Here is a 21,835-nt window from a genome sequence, read left to right on the forward strand (position 1 = left end):
ATGAGTCAATATTTGTAAAGTACATGGAACAGTAGCTGCACAATATAAGTATTTCATAAATATTACCTATTATTGTTTGTGTGTATTGATACCTATACCTGTTATTCATTGCTTCACAGCTCTAGCCCACCTTTCTGTATTACGTGATGTAAGAGCTGGATTCTACAAACATAATTGTCCTTTGCCATGTAAGAGGGGGTCAAGGGCCATTGTGAGGAAGCAGATTTTTATCTCCATTGTTGTTCAGTTGCTCAGCTGTGTCTGGCTCTTTGTGACCTAATGGACTGTAGCCCACCAGGCTCTTCTGTCCTCCACTATCTCCCAGAGTTTGCTCAAATTTATGTCCATTGCTACCTAACCATCTCATTCTCTGCCACCCTCTTTTCCTTTTGTCCTCAGTCTGTATTCCTATGTGTGTGTTAGTTGCTCATCATGCCTGACTCTTTGCAACTCCATAGATGGTAACCCACAAGGCTCCTCTGCCCATGGAATTCACCAGGCAAGAATACTGGAGTGGGTTGCCATTCTCTTCTCCAGTGGATCTTCCTAACCCAGGGATCGAACCCTGGTGTCCTGCAATGCAGACAGATTCTTTACCATCTGAGCTACCAGAGAAGCCTATCTATAATGATATATTATTCTGACTAGCAAACTTGATGGCTTCTGAAAAGGGTGGGAAAAATGAATTATGAGGTGAAGAGAAAAGGAGTATGACAGTATCAAGGCCAAATATAAGCACTATTTTTAAAGTTCCCCAGTAAAATGATCCATCAGTGGGAGTAGTGTGCATTTCCCAAGGTAAGGATTCCATGTAAGGGAAGCTATGATTCAAATTTCTCAATACCTTGAACAGAGAACTTTGAATAGAACAGATACAATCAAAGTAAACCAAAATATATCACCCTTATAATATGCCACTTTGACATATTAATTATTGTGAATTAAAGGCACTTAAGAAACAGCAGGTACAGGAATACTCTGACTCTTCTTTTTCTTCCTGAAAACAGGAGATAAAAATCTCATATGAAAGATACCCTCCCTGTCCCAGGAGGAAAGAAGACATTCCAACCACTGGAGACAGGGAATTTGGGGCTGAGAAATTTGTACAAGCAAACCTTGTTGAACCAATCCTGATCGTCCTAGTTACTTCCTTACCATTTAGTATCCCCGCCCCAAATCCCTTTGTTTTGACAATTCTTCACAATTTTATTATTCTTCATCTAAAAGGTCTAAAAGCTTCCTCCTCTGGTCACATCTTCAGGACTTCCTTCTGTTGTGAAGACACCTTTGTATACATAAAAAAAAAAAATTAATTAAATGTGTATATATTTTCCTGTTAATCTGTCTCATGTCCATTTAATTCTTAGGTCCAAACAGAGACCCTAAGGGGAGAGAGGAGAGCTTTTTCTTTCCCTAATATGCCCATTTTACACACCAAAACTGAGGCATAAGAGTCTCAGAAGTTGGGCTTCCCTGATTGCTCAGTGGTAAGGAATCCGGCTGCCAATGCAGAGGACAGAGGTTTGACCCCTGATCCAGGAAAATCCCACATCCACAGATCAACTAAGCTCCTGGGCCACAACTATTGAGCCTGTGTCCTAGAGCCTGGGAGCCACAGGAGCATGAAGCAAAGACCTCCCAGAGGAGAGCATGGCAACCCAGTCCAGTATTCTTGCCTGGAGAATTCCATGGACAGAGGAGCCTGGTGGGCTATAGTCCATAGAATCCCGAAGAGTCGGACATGACTGAAGTGACTTAGCACACACAGGAGTTTTACATTTTGTTCCCAATTAACCTTTTTGGTGTCATGCAGAGTCTCTAAAGTTCCACTGGGTTTAACCTAGCCCTTTATTCCATTTACCAGGGATACTAAGTCTGAAATCAGATAGATATCAGATAGTACGGAAATCAGAGAGTATGCATATTCCAACTTTATTCTTTTTCAAGATTATTTTGGCAAGTGTGGGATCTTAGATCCTCAATCAGGGCTCAAACCCTCAACCACCTCATTGGAAGGTGGAGTCTTAACCACTGGACCATGAGGGACATCCTCACTTAGTGTTAATATTCTCTTCTCTTTTCAGCTTCTTAAGGTGGAAGTTTAGATCATTTAACTTCACTCTTCAGCATTGTTTTAGCTTCATCCCATGGTATTTGATATGTCATATTTTTATTATCCAAGTCAGCATATTTTATAATTTTCTTTGTAATTTCTTCTTTGACTATAAATTATTTGTAATTTTTTGAGGGGTTAATTTCCAAGATTGTTTGTATTTTCCCTAGATTTTGTTATGATTTCTAATTAAATTTCATTGTAATCAGAGATTTATTTTGTGGCCCAGCATATGGTCTATTTGGTGAACATTCTACGTGCTTTCTACATTGAATAGACTGCATATTGTCCAGGTGTTGGGGTAGTTTCCATAGATGTTGATTCAATCAGGTAGATCGATAAAACTGTTCAAACATTCTACATGAGTTTTTGTTTACTTGTTCTATAATTACTGGGAGGGAGAGGTGTGAAAATCTCAGACTATGATTGTGGATCCATCTCTTGCTCCTCATGGTTCTGTCAACATTTGCTTCATGCATTTGGATGCTTTGTTACTAGTGGCATACATTTTTAGGATTGTTATGTCTTTTTGATGAATTGACCATTTTATCATTAAGACATATCTCCTTTTACCTCCAGTCGTACACTTTGTCTTGAAGTCTACTTTGATATTAATATGGCCACACCTGCCTTCTTATTCTTGAAGTTGGCATAAGGTGGTAGGGACCTTCTAAGATGGTCCCCACTAAGCCTCACTCCAAGTATTCATGCTGTTGTTTAGTTCTCTCCCCCTTGAGTGTCCACTAGATTTAGTGACTGGAGTCTAACAAATCTAGTGTAGCAGGGTGATGGGACATCAATTCTGAGATTAGTTTATAAAGAGACCATTGGGCACTCTCTCTTATACTCACTCACTTGTCCTGAGGAGTCAGCTTGGAACCAAATTTACCCCCAGGTGGGCCTTCAGACGAGACTGGACAGCTCCGAGAGTGGCCAGGACTGCAGTCTCATGAGGGGCTTTCCACCAGAGACACTCAGCTAATCTGTACCCAGATATCTGACCTGTAGAAACTGTGAGATAAATGTTTGCCATTTTTAGACTGCTAAGTTTGGGGGTAATTTATTATGTAGCAATAGATAAATAATAGACAAGATAAATCTTTTTCTACCCTTTTGTTTTCAACCTATGTTTTTATATTTAAAGTAACTTTTTTTTTTTTCAAATAGCATGTAATAGGTCTTGCTTTTCAATCCAACCTGACAATTTCTGCCTTTTAACTGAATTGTTTAGTCAATTTACACTTAATGTAGTTACTGATAATGTACGGTTGAGTCTAAATATACCATCTTGGTATATATTTTCTATTTGTCCCATCTGTTTGGTGTTCATTTGTGCCTTTCTTTCTGCTTCTTGTTGGTGAATGAAATCATATTTGTTTTTCCATCTAGTATTAAATACATATTTTTATAGTTCTTTTTTATCTCCTTCATGGACTTTTATCTCCCCTATTGACTTCTTTTGTGTGTATGTTTACACGTGTGTTATTTTTCTAGAAATTAAATAATATATTCATAACATCTAAATAATATATTCATAACATCATAACATCTAACATCTACAACAGTCTAATTCCTTTAACCCACTCTCCTGCCCCTTATACAATTGTTGTTGTATGTTTATTCTATATATACTATAACACTATAATATATTGTTATTGGGGTTTCCCAGGTGGTGCAGTGGTAAAGATTCTGCCTACCCATGCAAGAGACTTGGGTTTGATCCCTGGGTCAGGAAGATCCCTTGGAAAAGGAAATGGCAACCCACTCCAGTAATCTTGCCTGGAAAATTCCATGAACAGAGGAGCTTGGCGTGCTACAGTCCATGGGGTGGTAGTCGGATATGACTGAGCACGCATACACGCACATGTATTGTTACTACTTTTGCTGTAAACAATCAACAGTGCTTTTGTTTGTTTTTATTGTTTTATTTTTCATTATAGTTAAAAAATGCATATCATAAAATTTATCACCTTAACTTTTTAAGCGTACAGGTTAGTAGTTTTAAGTATATTCACATCAGTCAGCAGTAATGTCAACAAATATAAAGTCTCCTATGTTTATCCACAGATCTGTCCTGTCTAGCATCCTTCACTTATTTCTGAAGATCTAGGCTTCTATCTGCCATCATCTCCCTTCACCTGGAGAATGTCCTTTAGTGTTTTTTATAGTGCATTTCTGTTGCAGATAAATTTGCTCAGCTTATCAACGTCAGGTAGAATTAGCAATTCTTTTCTTTCTCATATTATGAGGAATTTAATACTTTTTGACACCCTCAAGCCCTTCTGGCATCTTCCTTCCTGGTGTTTATTGTTAAACTCTTAAGATTTTAAATCCAAATGTTGTCATTGAAAGTATTATTTTTATATTTTCTTTCAAGATCATATGCTATCAGCTTGGAATCATATTCACAATTATGTGAATGTATTTTATGCTCATTATATATGATTTTTTTAGCTGTTGACTTAAAATTCTGATTCATCTCTTACTCAACAGGTTTTTGGACCTTTTTCAGGAACAGAAAAGTGACATGTTTTCTTTTTTTTTCATGTATATAACAGCTTTATTGAGACGTAATGCATGTATGTATCACACAGGTCACTCATTTAAAAGTGTATAGTTTGGTGGGTTTTAGTATATTTAAAGAGCTGTGCAGCCATTACCACAATCTTAGAACATTTTCAATACCCCTGAAAGAAATCCTAAACCCCCTTCTCAACTCTGCTAAGTCACTTCAGTCGTGTCCAACTCTGTGCGACCCCATAGACGGCAGCCCACCAGGCTCCCCTGTCCCTGGGATTCTCCAGGCAAGAACACTGCAGTGGGTTGCCATTTCCTTCTCCAATGCATGAAAGTGAAAAGTGAAAGTGAAGTCACTCAGTCGTGTCTGACTCTTCAGGACCCCATGGACTGCAGCCTACCAGGCTCTTCTATCCATGGGATTTTCCAGGCAAGAGTTCTGGAGTGGGGTGTCATTGCCTTCTCCACTCTAGACAATCCCTAATCTACTTTCTGTCTCTTTGAATTTGCCTATTCTGGAAATGAAATCATTCACTATGTGGCCTTTTGTGTCTGGCTTCTTTCAATGCTGTAGTATTTTCAAGGTTCACTGATGTTGTAGTAAAAAGTGATACATTTTCTAAGCCCAGGAATATTTGGAAGATATTTTTGTTGTCCATACTCATGAGCAACATTGTAAAATTATGTAACAATACTTAGGGTTAGGGTTATTCAGTTCAGTTCAGTTCAGTTCAGTCACTCAGTCATGTCCGACTCTTCGCAACCCCATGAATCGCAGCACGCCAGGCCTCCCTGTCCATCATCAACTCCTGGAGTTCACTCAGACTCACGTCCATTGAGTCCGTGATGCCATCCAGCCATCTCATCCTTTGTTGTCCCCTTCTCCTCCTGCCCCCAATCTCTCCCAGCATCAGAGTCTTTTCCAATGAGTCAACTCTTCTCATGAGGTGGCCAAAGTACTGGAGTTTCAGCTTCAGAATCATTCCCTCCAAAGAAATCCCAGGGCTGATCTCCTTCAGAATGGACTGGTTGGATCTCCTTGCAGTCCAAGGGACTCTCAAGAGTCTTCTCCAACACCACAGTTCAAAAGCATCAATTCTTTGGCACTCAGCCTTCTTCACAGTCCAACTCTCACATCCATACATGACCACAGGAAAAACCATAGCCTTGACTAGACGGACCTTTGTTGGCAAAGTAATGTCTCTGCTTTTGAATATTCTATCTAGGTTCATCATAACTTTCCTTCCAAGGAGTAAGCGTCTTTTAATTTCATGGCTGCAGTCACCATCTGCAGTGATTTTGGAGCCCTGAAAAATAAAGTCTGACACTGTTTCCACTGTTTCCCCATCTATTTCCCATGAAGTGATAGGACCGGATGCCATGATCTTCGTTTTCTGAATGTTGAGCTTTAAGCCAACTTTTTCACTCTCTACTTTCACTTTCATCAAGAGGCTTTTTAGTTCCTCTTCACTTTCTGCCATAAGGGTGGTGTCATCTGCATATCTGAGGTTACTGATATTTCTCCTGGCAATCTTGATTCCAGCTTGTGTTTCTTCCAGTCCAGCATTCTCATGATGTACTCTGCATATAAGTTAAATAAGCAGGGTGATAATATACAGCCTTGACGTACTCCCTTTCCTATCTGGAACCAGTTGTTCCATGTCCAGTTCTAACTGTATTGCTCCATGTTTTTCTCTTGGCATTAAATAAGAAATCAAGAGAAATTATTTTTGTATGCCATTTAAACCTGTAAACCCTTTTCTTAGAATTAAGTACTAAAAGCATTACTTATACTGGCTAGAGCCTTCAAACTAAAGTTAGGTTCTTCAAAATAAAAGTAATTTCAAGCTTTTTAAATTGACACTGTGATTTCACAGAATGAAATGGACATTAACTAGAAGAAAACTGTAGCTACGAGGACTTAAACAATATTCAAAATTATTAAATAAATATGGAATTTCCCAGGACTTATGGAATTTCAGGGAAGGTTTATCAAAAAGTTTTTAGTCATTGTCAGACAGTGCACCTTTCCAAAGTCCAAATCATGTGTCAGGAAGGCTTTTAGAACTTTGTTCTCAATTTCCCTAGCTATCACAAGCCTTTCCATCTCATTCAGAAATGAATCCTTAACATCTAGCAGGCTACTAAAAGCATTACTTATCTGAAACCAGAATCATCAGCTTGTAACAATTGCTCCTGAGACACTGTCCCTTCCCAATCTCTCTGTTAGACTAAGGAACTGTATTTTTGGCAGTAAAATTCTGCATTCGCACCCTTATCCTTTTGCTAGATCCTAGGCTTCAACCATTTTGAGAATGATAGTGATTCCATTCAACTTACGTCTTTCTTGCATCTCCAAGGCCCTCTATCAAGCCACAGCCTATTTCCCCTGAGATTATTTCTCCTTTATCTGAAGCTATTCTTGTGCTGACTGATGCTGAAGACAATTTGAGCTGTCTCCTGTTTCTCTGCCTTTACAGTGTGACTCAGACACTTAGATGCCACTCATTTTTACAATTATCCTAAAAGTTGTAAGACACTGGTATCAAATTCTTGCCTCACACTATTCATTTATCAAGTCAGAAAGTCAAATACTAACTACTCAAGCATGAACCAAGGAAAATGAGCTTTTTACCTTAAGAAAACCTAGAAACAACCATTAATTAACCTCTGGTTCCTGGAGCTTGGAACATGTGGCTTTATGGTCCCCAGACTAGCAGCTTCATGTTATTCGGGAACTTACTAGGAATGCAGATTCTCAGGTTTACCTACAGATCAGACTCTGTATATCAACAAGATGTGCAGGGGGATGAAGCACTGTTGTCTAGAACAGAACTTCCCAGCAGGTATGTCAGGACGCTGGTGGGTGGGGATGATTTCCAGGTGTGCTCTGGAAACCAGCCCTCAGCCCTCCTCAGCCTTCGGGGCAGCTGGGAGCGGTCTGGAGGCTGGAGCCCCTGCTGGTTGCCTCCACAGGGAGCAGCTCCTTCACTTACCTCCTTGTACCTGACAGGAGAAAGCTTGAGCAACTGTAGAGGTGGTGATTCTCTGAAATAAATGCTCTCCATACAAAGATTTTCATATCTATTGAAAAAGATGTTTGTCTATTGCCCCAAATAGACACAGCTGTGCCAAATTTGTTCTGCGAACAAGTCAGTGGCCTCTGTGTGTGTGTGTGAGTCACTCAGTTGTGTGAACTCTTTGCAACCCTATGGACAGTAGCCCACCAGGCTCCTCTGTCCATGGGGTTCTCCAGGCAAGAATACTGGAGTGGGTTGCAATTTCCTTCTCTAGGGGATCTTGCCAAACCCAGCAATCAAACCCGGGTCTCCCACATTGCAGGCAGATTCTTTACCATCTGAGCCATCAGGGAAGCCCAAACTGCCTCTATCCCAAAGCATCTCTGTATTTTAATATCTCATAAAAGACTGACATTCTTTTCAAAATCAAGATCTTGATGGTGATGAAAATTGTCTCAGAGATATCTAGGACAAGCTTCTGCCTTTTATAAGTACATCTTTGTCTTGAATGAGGACTCGCACTGCATTCTCTCTCGGGGGAAATTAACAGGACAGGTTGAAAAACCTTCAACTGGCCATTTCCTTCAAAGATAAACTATTTCTACTCATGTATGTCAAAATATCCCAAACTCAGTGTGCTCGAATAGAGCTGTGATTGTCCCCAAATCTGTTTCATCTCTGGTATTGGCTCTATGAATGGCTCCATCATATAATTAATTGGAGAAGCTGGAAGCCTGGAGGCCAATCCTGTCCTTTTCCCAACAGTCATGTTTCATGACCAGCACCAAGCTCTGTCCACTTCACTGCCTGAGTTCCTCTCAGACCAGTACATTGCCCCCAAATATTTTGTAATGCACAGGCTGTTTTCTTGGTCTGTACTACCATCCTCGTCTTCCTAATTGACCTCCCACCTCTCCTGTTAGGACTTCCCTGGTGGCTCAGACGGTAAAGCGTCTGTCTACAATGCGGGAGACCTCGGTTCAATCCCTGGGTTGGGAAGATCCCCTGGAGAAGGAAATGGCAATCCACTCCTGGAAAATCCCATGGACAGAGGAGCCTGGTAGGTTACAGTCCATGGGGTCACAAAGAGTCAGACACAACTGAGCGACTTCACTTTCTCTCCTCTTGTCCCAAATTGATTGCCTCAAAATGTAAATCTGATCACATCCCTCCCCTCCTTAGCATCCCTTAACATCTCCCCATGGCTTTTAGGATAAAAAGCAAAATTGTTAACATGGTCCATGAAGTCTTGTCTAGTCTGGCGCATGCCTTGTGATTCCCAGACTAGCAGCTCCCGTATCACCTGGGAGCTCACTGTCTGGCCTTCCTTTCTGCTCTCCTCTGCTTTGTTTGCTGAGGTTCAGCTGTTCAGCCGTAACTGGTGGTCTCATCTCTGTGTCTCCTCCCACCCCAGGGCCTTTACACTTGCTATTTCCTCACTGGAATATCCTCCTCCATCCCTACTCTCTTTTGCCCCTTTCATTCCTATTTATTTATCCTCTGTTTCTCTGCTCACCTGACTCCTTCCAGGCAGAGCTCTCCCTGATGCTCCAGACGAGTCAAGCTCCCAGCCTTCTTCTCTCACTGCCTTGTGTCCCTTCTCCCTAGCACTTATCACAGCCACTGTTTCAGTTTTGTGGAAGATCATTGGATGACTTCTTCCTCCCAGACTATAATCTCCCCGAGGAAAGGATTTGTTTCTCATTCTTTCCACCCTGGGTCCCCTCCACCCAGCGCTCTTCCTGGCACACAATAGAAGGTCAAAACATATTGATAAATGAAGTGACTGTGTGTATTTTGCTTTCTGGAGGCTTCCTCCTGCCGTGTCACGCAGCTACGGCCTGTACTGAAGGGTTCCCGGTGGTTAGTCCTTGCTCTTACGAGTCTCACATTGACATCTAAGCTGATTTAGCTTTTTATTTCCTTTATATGCCTTGATGACTTCCCCTTAGGAGGGCCTGCTGGAATCTCTGGGGATGGGGCTTGGAGAGGTAAATGGAATCGAAAACAGTTTGTCCAGGGCATTCTGATTCACCTCTTGCCTTGCAGAGTCGGGGCAGGAGGAACCTGCTCTAAATTTCAGGATAACTACCTGGGGTCTGGAAAGACATTCTTGCCAAGTGTTCTTCCCAGGAGTCCCTGATTTATCCTTTCCTCCCTGCTTCCTCCCCAATTCCTTCAGGCTTTTATAGGCAGCATACTTACAGAGGAAATTGGTGCTTTTTTTTTTTCTTTGCATATTGATTCCTTTGAAAGACTAGATCTTTAGAACTAGAGAAATGGTCACATGGCTGTTAGCTTTCTGTAGAACTCCCTCACGTTTTCCTGGTGTATGTTTATTCCCCACCCCTTGAGCTAAATGTGAGGCTGAGTGGTAATTGCCTGCGTCTTCAGGCGAGTCCATTTCACTGCAGGTGGATCGCGGGCACCGAGAAGCTCTGAGGTGTAATCTTTACGTGACTGCCTTGGCAACTGAGTTCAGCAGCGTTTGCAGTACATCCGAGGACAAGCAGGTATCCACGACAGTGGGTGTTCCCAACAAATTTCCCTCTCAAATTGGCACCTTCTCTGCGAGCTTTCCAGACTTCACAGTGTCTCACAGTTTGGGAACAATTTCCATCATCATCTGACTGGCAAGTACTAGTGTTTTGTGGCAACTTGTGTTATTAAAATAGCTTCATACACAACAGGGCCCAGAGGTCCAACCTGCCTCTGATGTAATCACTTAAATACAAATCACCAAATCATTTCTAATAGACAGCATCATCTTTAGACCCATTCAAAAGAACACTGTGTTGTCACTTCTTTTTGCATACACTTAAGTTATCCGTAGGTGCAGGTAGGTTATTTTAATTTTTTCTATTCTAGATTAATCTACCTCTTCAAAGCCACACAGACTTCCATACTTTTGGAATTTTTTTTTTTTTTCTTAAAATGCTCTGTCAAATCATCCACATTTTACCAGGTGGGGTGGCAGCTTTGTAACTTGTTTCTTTGGTTTTAGAATGATAAACCTTCCTGGTTTGCCCAGGACTGAGACAGGTTCCCAGGACGTGGGATTTTCAGTTCAAAAAAAGCAGATAAGTTTAGATCGATTGGGGAAAATTGGTCACCCTAGTACCATTTCTACCCATAGGTAGACCCAATCACAGGTAATTATCATTCCTTGTGTATCTCAGTTTGTGGGTTGGTAGAAATTCCCTGCAAGTAATATCTTGCTAAGCTTCTCTCTTTCTAAAAATATTTATTTATTTATTTATTTGGTTGTACTGGGTCTTAGAGGTGGCATGTTGGATCTTTTGTCATGGCTCACAAGCTCTTCCTAAAGGCTCATGGGCTTCTCTCTAGTTGAGGCACATGGGCTCAGTAGTTCCAGCATGCAGGCTTAGTTGCCCCATGGCATGTGGGATCTTAGTTCCCACACCAGGGGTCGAACCAGCATCCCTTTCATTGAAAGGCAGATTCTTAATCATTGAACAACCAGGAAAGTCCTCTCCGCTCTCTCTTTTCGTAGAGCAAATTTATTGAGGTAAAATTCACATAAGATATAATTCACTTTTGCAAAGTGTGCAATTCAATAGTTCTTAGTATGTTTGCAGAATTGCATGATCCTCAGCAAAATTTTGGAACATTTCATAACTCCCCAAAGAAACTCTATAAACATCAGCAATCGCTCCCCTTTTCCCCGAGTCCTCTCAGTGCCTAGCAAACCCTCACCTTCTTTCAGTCTCTACAGATTCGCCTTTTCTAGATGTTTCATATAAAAAGAGTCGTACAACAGGTGGCCTTTTGTGTCTGACTTCATCACTGAGCATTATGTTTTCAAGGCTCTTCCATGTTACAGCCTGTGTCAGTTGTTCATTCCTCTGTATTACTGAATAATATTCCATTGTAAGTGTATATATATGGCTTCTCTGGTGGCGCTAGTGGTAAAGAATTCACCTACCAATGCAGGCGTGGCGGCTGCGACGGCGCACAGGCGCAGCCGAGAGGAGCTACCCAGTCCCGAGGCCACGGGCGGCAGCCGAGAGGAGCTACCCCAGTCCCGAGGCCACGGGCGGCAGCCGAGAGGAGCTACCCCAGTCCCGAGGCCACGGGCGGCAGCCGAGAGGAGCTACCCCAGTCCCGAGGCCACGGGCGGCAGCCGAGAGGAGCTACCCCAGTCCCGAGGCCACGGGCGGCGGCTGCGCTTTGATGGGGCAGCCGTGAAGAGAGACCCCACATCCAGGGTAAGAGAAACCCAAGTAAGACAGTAGGTATTGAGAGAGGGCATAAGAGGGCAGACAGACTGAAACCACAATCTGACAACAGGCCAATCTGATCACATGGATCACAGCCTTGTCTAACTCAATGAAACTAAGCCATGCCGCATGGGGCCACCCAGGATGGTCAGGTCATGGTGGAGAGGTCTGACTGGAGAAGGTCCACTGGAGAAGGGAATACCAAACCACTTCAGTATTCTTGCCTTGAGAACCCCATGAACAGTATGAAAAGGCAAAAAGATAGGATACTGAAAGATGAACTTCCCAGGTCGGTAGGTGCCCAATATGCTATTGGAGATCAGTGGAGAAATAACTCCAGAAAGAATGAAGGGATGGAGCCAAAGCAAAAACAACACCCAACTGTGGATGGGACTAGTGATAGAAGCAAGGTTCAATGCTGTAAAGAGCAATATTGCATAGGAACCTGGAATGTTAGGTCCATGAATCAAGGCAAATTGGAAGTGGTCAAACAGGAGATGGCAAGAATGAACGTCGACATTCTAGGAATCAGAGAACTAGAGGGACTGGAATGGGTGAATTTAACTCAGATGACCATTATATCTACTACTGTGGGCAGGAATCCCTTAGAAGAAATGGAGTAGCCATCATAGTCAACAAAAGAGTCTGAAATGCAGTACTTGGATACAATCTCAAAAACAAAGAATGATCTCTGTTGGTTTCCAAGGCAAACCATTCAATATCACAGTAATCCAAGTCTATGCCCCGACCAGTGAAGCTGAAGAAGCTGAAGTTGAACAGTTTTATGAAGACCTACAAGACCTTCTAGAACTAACACCCAAAAAACATGTCCTTTTCATTTTAGGGGACTGGAATGCAAAAGTAGGAAGTCAAGAAACACCTGAGGTAACAGACAAATTTGGCCTTGGAATACAGAATGAAGCAGGGCAAAGGCTAATAGAGTTCTGCCAAGAGAACGCACTGGTCATAACAAACACCCTCTTCCAACAACACAAGAGAAGACTCTACACATGGACATCACCAGATGGTCGATACCAAAATCAGATTGATTATAATCTTTGCAGCCAAAGATGGAGAAGCTCTATACAGTCAGCAAAAACAAGACCGGGAGCTGACTGTGGCTCAGTTCATGAACTCCTTATTGCCAAATTCAGACTGAAATTGAAGTAAGTGGAGAAAACCACTAAACCATTCAGTACAGTTCAGTTCAGTCGCTCAGTCGTGTCCGACTCTTTGTGACCCCACGAATCGCAGCATGCCAGGCCTCCCTGTCCATCACCAACTCCCTGAGTTCACTCAGACTCACGTCCATCGAGTCAGTGATGCCATCCAGCCGTCTCATCCTCTGTCGTCCCCTTCTCCTCCTGCCCCCAATCCCTCCCAGCATCAGAGTCTTTTCCAATGAGTCAACTCTTCGCATGAGGTGGCCAAAGTACTGGAATTTCAGCTTTAGCATCATTCCTTCCAAAGAAATCCCAGGGCTGATCTCCTTAAGAGTGGACTGGTTGGATCTCCTTGAAGTCCAAGGGACTCTCAAGAGTCTTCTCCAACACCACAGTTCAAAACCATCAATTCTTTAGCACTCAGCCTTCTTCACAGTCCAGCTCTCACATCCATACATGACCACAGGAAAATAGTCTTGATTAGATGAACCTTTGCTGGCAAAGTAATGTCTCTGCTTTTGAATATGCTATCTATATTGGTCATATTTTTTCCTTCCAAGGAGTAAGCATCTTTTAATTTCATGGCTGCAGTCACCATCTTCAGTGATTTTGGATCCCCAAAAAGTAAAGTCTGACACTGTTTTCACTGTTTCCCCATCTATTTGCCATGAAGTGATGGGACCGGATGCCATGATCTTAGTTTTCTGAATGTTGAGCTTTAAGCTAACTTTTTCACTCTCCTCTTTCACTTTCATCAAGAGGCCTTTTAGTTCCTCTTCACTTTCTGCCTAAGGGTGGTGTCATCTGCATATCTGAGATTATTGACATTTCTCCCAGCAATCTTGATTCCAGCTTGTGTTTCTTCCAGCCCAGCGTTTCTCATGATGTACTCTGCATAGAAGTTAAATAAGCAGGGTGACAATATACAGCCTTGACGTACTCCTTTTGCTATTTGGAACCAGTCTGTTGTTCCATGTCCAGTTCTAACTGTTGCTTCCTGACCTGAATACAGGTTTCTCAAGAGGCAGGTCAGGTGGTCTGGTATTCCCATCTCTTTCAGAATTTTCCACAGTATATTGTGATCCACACAGTCAAAGGCTTTGGGATGGTCAATAAAGCAGAAATAGATGTTTTTCTGGAACTCTCTTGCTTTTTCCATGATCCAGTGGATGTTGGCAATTTGATCTCTGGTTCCTCTGCCTTTTCTAAATCCAGCTTGAACATCTGGAAGTTCACGGTTCACGTATCCCTTATGATTATACAGTGGAAGTGAGAAACAGATTTAAGTGACTGGATCTGATAGACAGAGTGCCTGATGAACTATGGACGGAGGTTCATGACATTGTATAGGAGACAGGGATCAAGATCATCCCCAAGAAAAAGAAATGCAAAAAAGTAAAATGGCTGTCTGAGGAGGCCTTAGAAATAGCTGTGAAGAAAGGTAAGTGAAAAGCAAAGGAGAAAAGGAAAGATATAAGCATCTGAATGCAAAGTTCCAAAGAATAGCAAGAAGAGATAAGAAAGCCTTCCTCAGAGATCAATATAAATAAATAGAGGAAAACAACAGAATGGGAAAGACTAGAGATCTCTTCAAGAAAATTAGAGATACCAAGGGAACATTTCATGTGAAGATGGGCTCAATAAAGGACAGAAATGGTATGGACCTAACAGAAGCAGAAGATATTAAGAAGAGGTGGCAGGAAGCACAGAAGAAATACACAAAAAAGATCTTCATGACCAAGATAATCACGATGGTGTGATCACTGACCTAGAGTCAGACATCCTGGAATGTGAAGTCAAGTGGGCCTTAGGAAGCATCACTACGAACAAAGCTAGTGGAGGTGATGGAATTCCACTTGAGCTATTTCAAATCCTGAAAGATGAGGCTGTGAAAGTGCTGCACTCAATATGCCAGCAAATTTGGAAAACTCAGCAGTGGCCACAGGACTGAAAAGGTCAGTTTTCATTCCAATTCCAAAGAATGCTCAAACTGCCACACAATTGCACTCATCTCACACGCTAGCAAAGTCATGCTAAAAATTCTCCAAGCCAGGCTTCAGCAGTACGTGAACCGTGAACTTCCAGATGTTCAAGCTGGATTTAGAAAAGGCAGAGGAACCAGAGATCAAATTGCCAACACCCACTGAATCATGGAAATAGCAAGAGAGTTCCAGAAAAACATCTATTTCTGCTTTATTGACTATGCCAAAGCCTTTGACTGTGTGGATCACAATAAACTGTGGAAAATTCTGAAAGAGATGGGAATACCAGACCACCTGACCTGCCTCTTGAGAAGCCTGTATGCAGGTCAGGAAGCAACAGTTAGAACTGGACATGGAACAACAGACTGGTTCCAAATAGGAAAAGGAATACGTCAAGGCTGTATACTGACACCCTACTTATTTAAATTCTATGCAGAGTACATCATGAGAAACGCTGGGCTGGAAGAAACACAAGCTGGAATCAAGATTGCTGGGAGAAATATCAATAACCTCAGATATGCAGATGACACCACCCTTAGGCAGAAAGTGAAGAGGAACTAAAAGGCCTCTTGATGAAAGTGAAAGAGGAGAATGAAAAACTGGCTTAAAGCTCAACATTCAGGAAACTAAGATCATGGCATCCGGTCCCATCACTTCATGGCAAATAGATGGGGAAACAGTGAAAACAGTGTCAGACTTTACTATTTTGGGCTCCAAAATCACTGAAGATGGTGATTGCAGCCATGAAATTAAAAGATACTCCTTGGAAGGAAAGTTATGACCAACCTAGATAGCATATTAAAAAGCAGAGACATTACTTTGTCAACAATGGTCCATCTGGTCAAGGCTATGGTTTTTCCATTAGTCATGTATGTATGTGAGAGTTGGACTCTAAAGAAAGCTGAGCACCAAAGAACTGATGGTTTTGAACTGTGGTGTTGGAGAAGACTTTTGAGAGTCCCTTGGACTGCAAGGAGATCCAACCAGTTCATCCTAAAGGAGATCAATCCTGGGTGTTCATTGGTAGGACTGATGTTGAAGCTGAAACTCCAATACTTTGGCCACCTGATGTGAAGAGCTGACTCATTTGAAAAGACCCTGATGCTGGGAAAGATTGAGGGCAGGAGGAGAAGGGGACGATAGAGGATAAGATGGTTGGGTGGCATCAGCGACTCAATGGACATGGGTTTGGGTGGACTCTGGGAGTTGGTGATGGACAGGGAAGCCTGGCGTGCTGTGGTTCATGGGGTCACAAAGAGTCGGACATGACTGAGTGAGTGAACTGAACTGAACTGAACCAATACAGGAGACATAAGAAGCGCAGGTTCGATCCCTGGGTCAGGAAGATCCCCTGGAGGACAAAATGGCAAGCAGTCTTGGACATCTCATGGACAGAGAAGCTACAATTGATGGGAGGCTACAATTGATGGGTCCCTGGCAGGCTACTGTCTATGGGGTTGCAAAGAGTCGAACATAGGTGAGCACACTGAATAATACTGCATTGTGTAGACAGACCACATTTTATTTATCTGTTCATAAGTTGATGACATTTGGGTTGTTTCCATCTTTTGACTATTATGAATAATGCTGCTGAATAATACTCATGGACAAGATTTTGTGTAGACACGTTTTCATTTTTCTTGGGAATAATTCTATGAGTAGTATTCCTGCGTCATGTTAAATTTTTATGTTAAGACAATCATTTTGGAAATTCCATTGTTTTCCAAAGTAAAAACAGCCGCATATAAAAGGAACCATTTACCATCTCACCAGCAGTGTACGTAGGCTTCAGCTTCTCCATAACCTTGCCAACACTTGGTTGTTATTGATCTTTCTTATTATAGCTTTCTTATTATCCTAGTGAGTGTTAAGTGATAGCTAATGGTTTGATATTTGTTTCTCTGATGTCAACAGTATTGAGCATCTTTTCATATGCTTGTTATTAATCTTCTTAAATGGAAAATTTAAGAAAATTTAATCTTCTTAAATGGAAAATTATAACACAGTTAAAGGATGCTTGTAAATAACTGATTATACATGCTGGGATTAGGATCTTAACTAAATACTTAAATACGATGTCCATAACTAATTGCTATTATCTGAAATCATTCTCACTGGAGGTAAATTTCCAAGTTTTATTTAAACAATCAACTTTTCCTCATGCAAAATGATCCCATTGTAAGTCTCTCTCTCACTCTTATCTTGAGCCATCCTCTATTCTCTCCATCAAGTCTTGTTGCCCTAGTGGCCGGCTTCTCCTGGAGCCAGTGACTGTGTGTTCTTTGTGGATAAGCCTGGATTTGCACCCAGTGGTTTCTTGATTAACTTCCTCAAAGGGTTGGATACCCGGTCATCACTCCTACTGTTTGGGCTCAGTGGCCTTCTGGGCACCTGACATCCTCAGTGTTTCTTTTCTTTCTCTTACCTCTAATTTTCTGCTACTTCTTTCTCCTTTGTTGGTTTCCTTTCTCCAGCTTCTCTTGTGCACTCTGTGTTATTTAATGTTGTTCATTGGTTAGCTTCTTCCTTCATTCCTCCACTAATAAATTCCAAAGGGATCTGAGGCACCAATTCTACCTCCTGCCCTTGACTCTCTCCTTTCATTAATGAATTTTCTCTCAAGAAACCCCATTGACTTGGCAGAAAAGGAAGGATTCCTCGCAAGGCTAAGAAAACCATCTTCAGGAAACATATCCCTATCTGCAGTATTTTTTGAAGACTGAGAATGGAAACCAGGCATTCTCATCTCTCTAAAAGGGCCCCAGCCACAGTTGTGTGGTATGATCAACAGTTTCTACAAATGGTTACAGACTCCCACATGGATCAGCGGCTACTACAAAGATACTGTTTCAGCATTTAAATCCAATATTTCCTGGAATGCAAAAGTAGGAAGCCAGGAGATACCTGGAGTAATAGGCAAGGTTGGCCTTGCAGTACAAAATGAAGCAGGGCAAAAGCTAACAGAGTTTTCCCAGGAGAACACACTGGTCATAGCAAACACCCTCTTCCAACAACACAAGAGAAGACTCTACACGTAGACATCACCAGATGGTCAATACCAAAATCAGATTGATTATATTCTTTGCAGCCGAAGATGGAAATGCTCTATACAGTCACCAAGAACAGGACAGGCAGCTGACTGTGGCTCAGACCATGAATTCGTTATTGCAAAACTCAGACTTAAATTGAAGAAAGTAGGGAAAAACATTAGGCCATTCAGGTATGACCCAGATCAAATCCTTTACAATTATACAGTAGAAGTGACAAATAGATTCAAAGGATTAGATCTGATTGACAGAGTGCCTGAAGAACTATGGATGGAAGTTCATAACACTGTACAGGAGGTGGTGAACAAGACCATCCCCCCCCAAAAAAAGTGCAAAAAGGCAAAATGGCTCTCTGAGAAAACCTTACAAATAGCTGAGAAAAGAAGAAAAGTAAAAGACATAGGCAAAAAGGAAAGATATACCTATCTGAATGCAGAGTTTCAAAGAATAGCAAGGAGAGATAAGAAAGCCTTCCTAAGTGAACAATGCAAAGAAATAGAGGAAAAGAATAGAATGGGAAAGACTAGAGATCTCTTCAAGAAAATTAGAGATACCAAGGGAACATTTCATGCAAAGATGGGCACAATAAAGGACAGAAATGGTATGGTCCAACAGAAGCAAAAGAAATTAAGAAGAGGTGGCAAGAATACACAGAGGAACTATACAAAAAATATCTTCATGACCCAGATACATGATGGTGTGATCACTCACCCAGAGCCAGACATCTTGGAGTGCAAAGTCAAGTGGGCCTTAGGAAGCATCACTACGAACAAAGCTAGTGGAGGTGATAGAATTCCAGTTGAGCTATTTCAAATCCTAAAAGATGATGCTGTGAAAGTGCTGCACTCAATATGCCAGCGAATTTGTAAAACTCAGCAGTGGCCACAGAACTGGAAAAGGTCAGCTTTCATTCCAGTTCCAAAGAAAGGCAATGCCAAAGAATGTTCAAACTACCGCTCAATTGCACTCATCTGACACGCTAGCAAAGTCATGCTCAAAATTCTCCAAGTTATGCTTCAACAGTACGTGAACTGAGAACTTGCAGGTGTTCAAGCTGGATTTAGAAAAGGCAGAGGAACCAGAGATCAAATTGCCAACCTCCATTGGATCATAGAAAGAGCAAGAGAATTCCAGAAAAACATCTACTTCTGCTTCATTGACTACGCTAAAGTACCTTTGACTATGTGGATCACAACATATTGTGGAAAATTCTAAAAGAGACAGGAATACCAGACCACCTTGCTTGCCTCCTGTGAAACCTGTATGCAGGTCAAAAAGCAACAGTTAAAACCAGACATGGACAATGGACTGGTTCCAAATTGGGAAAGGAGTATGTCAAGGCTGTATATTTGTCATACTGCTTGTTTAACCTATATGCAGAGTACATCATGTGAAATGCCAGGCTAGATGAAGCACAAGCTGAAATCATGATTACAAGGAGAAATATCAATAACCTCAGATATGCAGATGACACCACCCTTATGGCAGAAAGTGGAGAACTAAAGAACCTCTTGATGAAGGTGAAAGAGGAGAGTTAAAAAGTTGGCTTAAAACTCAACATTCAAAAAACTAAGATCATAGCATCTAGTCCCATCACTTGATGGCAAATAGATGGGAAAACAATGGAAACAGCGACAGACTTTATTTTGGGGGGCTCCAAAATCACTGCAGGTGTTGACTGCAGATGTGAAATTAAAAGATGCTTGCTCCTTGGAAGAAAAGCTATGAGAAACCTAGGCAGTGTATTAAAAAGCAGAGACATTGCTTGTCAACAAAGGTCCATATAGTTAAAGCTATGGTTTTTCCAGTAGTCATGTATGGATGTGAGAGTTGGATCATAAAGAAGGCTGAATGCCAAAGAATTGATGCTTTTGAACTGTGGTGTTGGAGAAGACTCCCGAGAGGCCCTTGGACTGCAAGGAGGTCAAACCAGTCAATTCTGAAAGAATCAGTCCTGAACATTCACTGGAAGGACTGATGCTGAAGCTGAAACTCCAATACTTTGGCCACCTGATGCAAAGAGCTGACTCATTAGAAAAGACCCTGATGCTGGGAAAGATTGAAGACAAAGAGAAGGGGATGACAGAGTATGAGACAGTTGGAAGTCATCACCGGCTCAATGGATGTGAGTTTGAGCAAGCTCTGAGAGATGGTGAAGGACAGGGAAGCCTGATGTGCTACAGTCCATGGGGTTTCAGAGGGTCCAACATGACTGAGTGACTGAAAAACAACGACAATCTGATATTTGCGGGTCAAACAGCCACTACCTTTACAGTTCGGCAGAGGGGACAAACGCAATAATGATGATGATGATGATGATAATAAAATGATCCAGGGATTATTCTAAGCAGTGGAAGAAGAATTTCCACTTCATGGGAACAGTTCATTTATTGTAGAAGCAAGCAGCAAAGTATTTTGATTATTATTTCTATATTCTTATTCACTTCCTAAAAAGATTTAACTCACCACAAGGTAATACAGTCACGTTCAGACACCAAAATGTCTTCTTTCTCTGATTTTACAACAGGTCTGCTCCTAAGGATATAACATTTGGGATAGCATCACCATTTCGTACCTGACTTGAGAGATCTGGGTTCCCCACGAGTGGGAGAGTCACCCATGTATATTGGTTTGTGTGTTTCAGAGTCAAGGGGCAGAGAAGGAGAAGTTGAGCCGGGCAGTCGAGCAGGTCCTGAAGTGTGACATGACTCAGAGCTGGCTGCTGGGGGCCATCCACCTGCCCCCGGCCGACTGCCTGCTCTGCACGCTCTGCCTAGATGCCACCTACCTGCGCCTCCCTGCCTGCCGCATGGCCCTTAAGAACTGCAGTAGCCTGCTGAAGCTGGGGGCCTTCCTGGTGCTCGCGGATGCCCTGAAGAGCAGCGACTACATGATCGGGGAGCAGAGGTCTCCAGCCTCTGTGTGGGCCTGGAGGCACTGGAGGCTGCTGTCGGGGAGGCCGCTACACCACCCAACAGTTTGAGGTGATCTCCCAGAGTTACTCTTCCACCATGGCTGACAATGAAGGGCTTTTCTTCTTGGTGGGGTGGAAGGTGAGCACATCCGTATGATACCTTGGGATTGCCGTTAAAGCAATTCCTCTGATGTGCCCAGTTGACTTCAGTCCTTGCCACAGTCATTATGCTGCATAGAGGCTAATGGCTAAGGCCCAATGGTTCACCTCGGACAGGACTTGAGAGGTCAGTCTCCCTGGCAACCATTGGTTGACCACCTGCTCTGTGTTCCCCATGTGTGTTGATGTTATGATGACTCAGCCTGACCAATGGGCATGCCCAGTCTTCATCGCCTGTGGTTACAAAAGAAGACCTCATTTCCCTTGGTCTTCCCAGTTATGATGGCTTAAGTCCACACCTGCTTACAGAGAAATATCTGCCGTTATTCACTCTTCACTCCCTGATGCCTTCTTCTTTCCTGGGAACAGACTTCTCCTGTTCTTCTATTCTTGCCTGGAGACCGTGTCCTTCTCTAGGGTCCACTGGAGCCACCGCCTCCCAGGGTCAGGGAACAGCTGCCACTTTCACCTCTTGGTCCCAAGTATGGGGTAGGCCCTTCATTAATTCCCTTAACACACCTAAGCCAACGCTGTAACTTTTACCGGAAGAGAAGCTTAGGAATTGGAGAGAGAAATAACAGGCACTATCATAGAGCCACTATTAGAAACAAGTGTCTTAGAGCCACGTGCTTAGAGGGTCCTGAGAGGTAGCCTGTTGGCATAGCTTTTTGCCAAGCAT

At 42.4% G+C, this 21,835-nt stretch overlaps 1 pseudogene; it reads left to right on the forward strand.

Moving 5' to 3' along the window:
• The first annotated feature begins 7,427 nt into the window (after positions 1 to 7,427).
• Positions 7,428 to 21,154, forward strand: LOC129628724 (nicotinamide N-methyltransferase-like; annotated as a pseudogene).
• Positions 21,155 to 21,835: the final 681 nt, after the last annotated feature.

Source organism: Bubalus kerabau, chromosome 15, assembly GCF_029407905.1.
Source record: "Bubalus kerabau isolate K-KA32 ecotype Philippines breed swamp buffalo chromosome 15, PCC_UOA_SB_1v2, whole genome shotgun sequence".
NCBI lineage: Eukaryota > Metazoa > Chordata > Mammalia > Artiodactyla > Bovidae > Bubalus > Bubalus kerabau.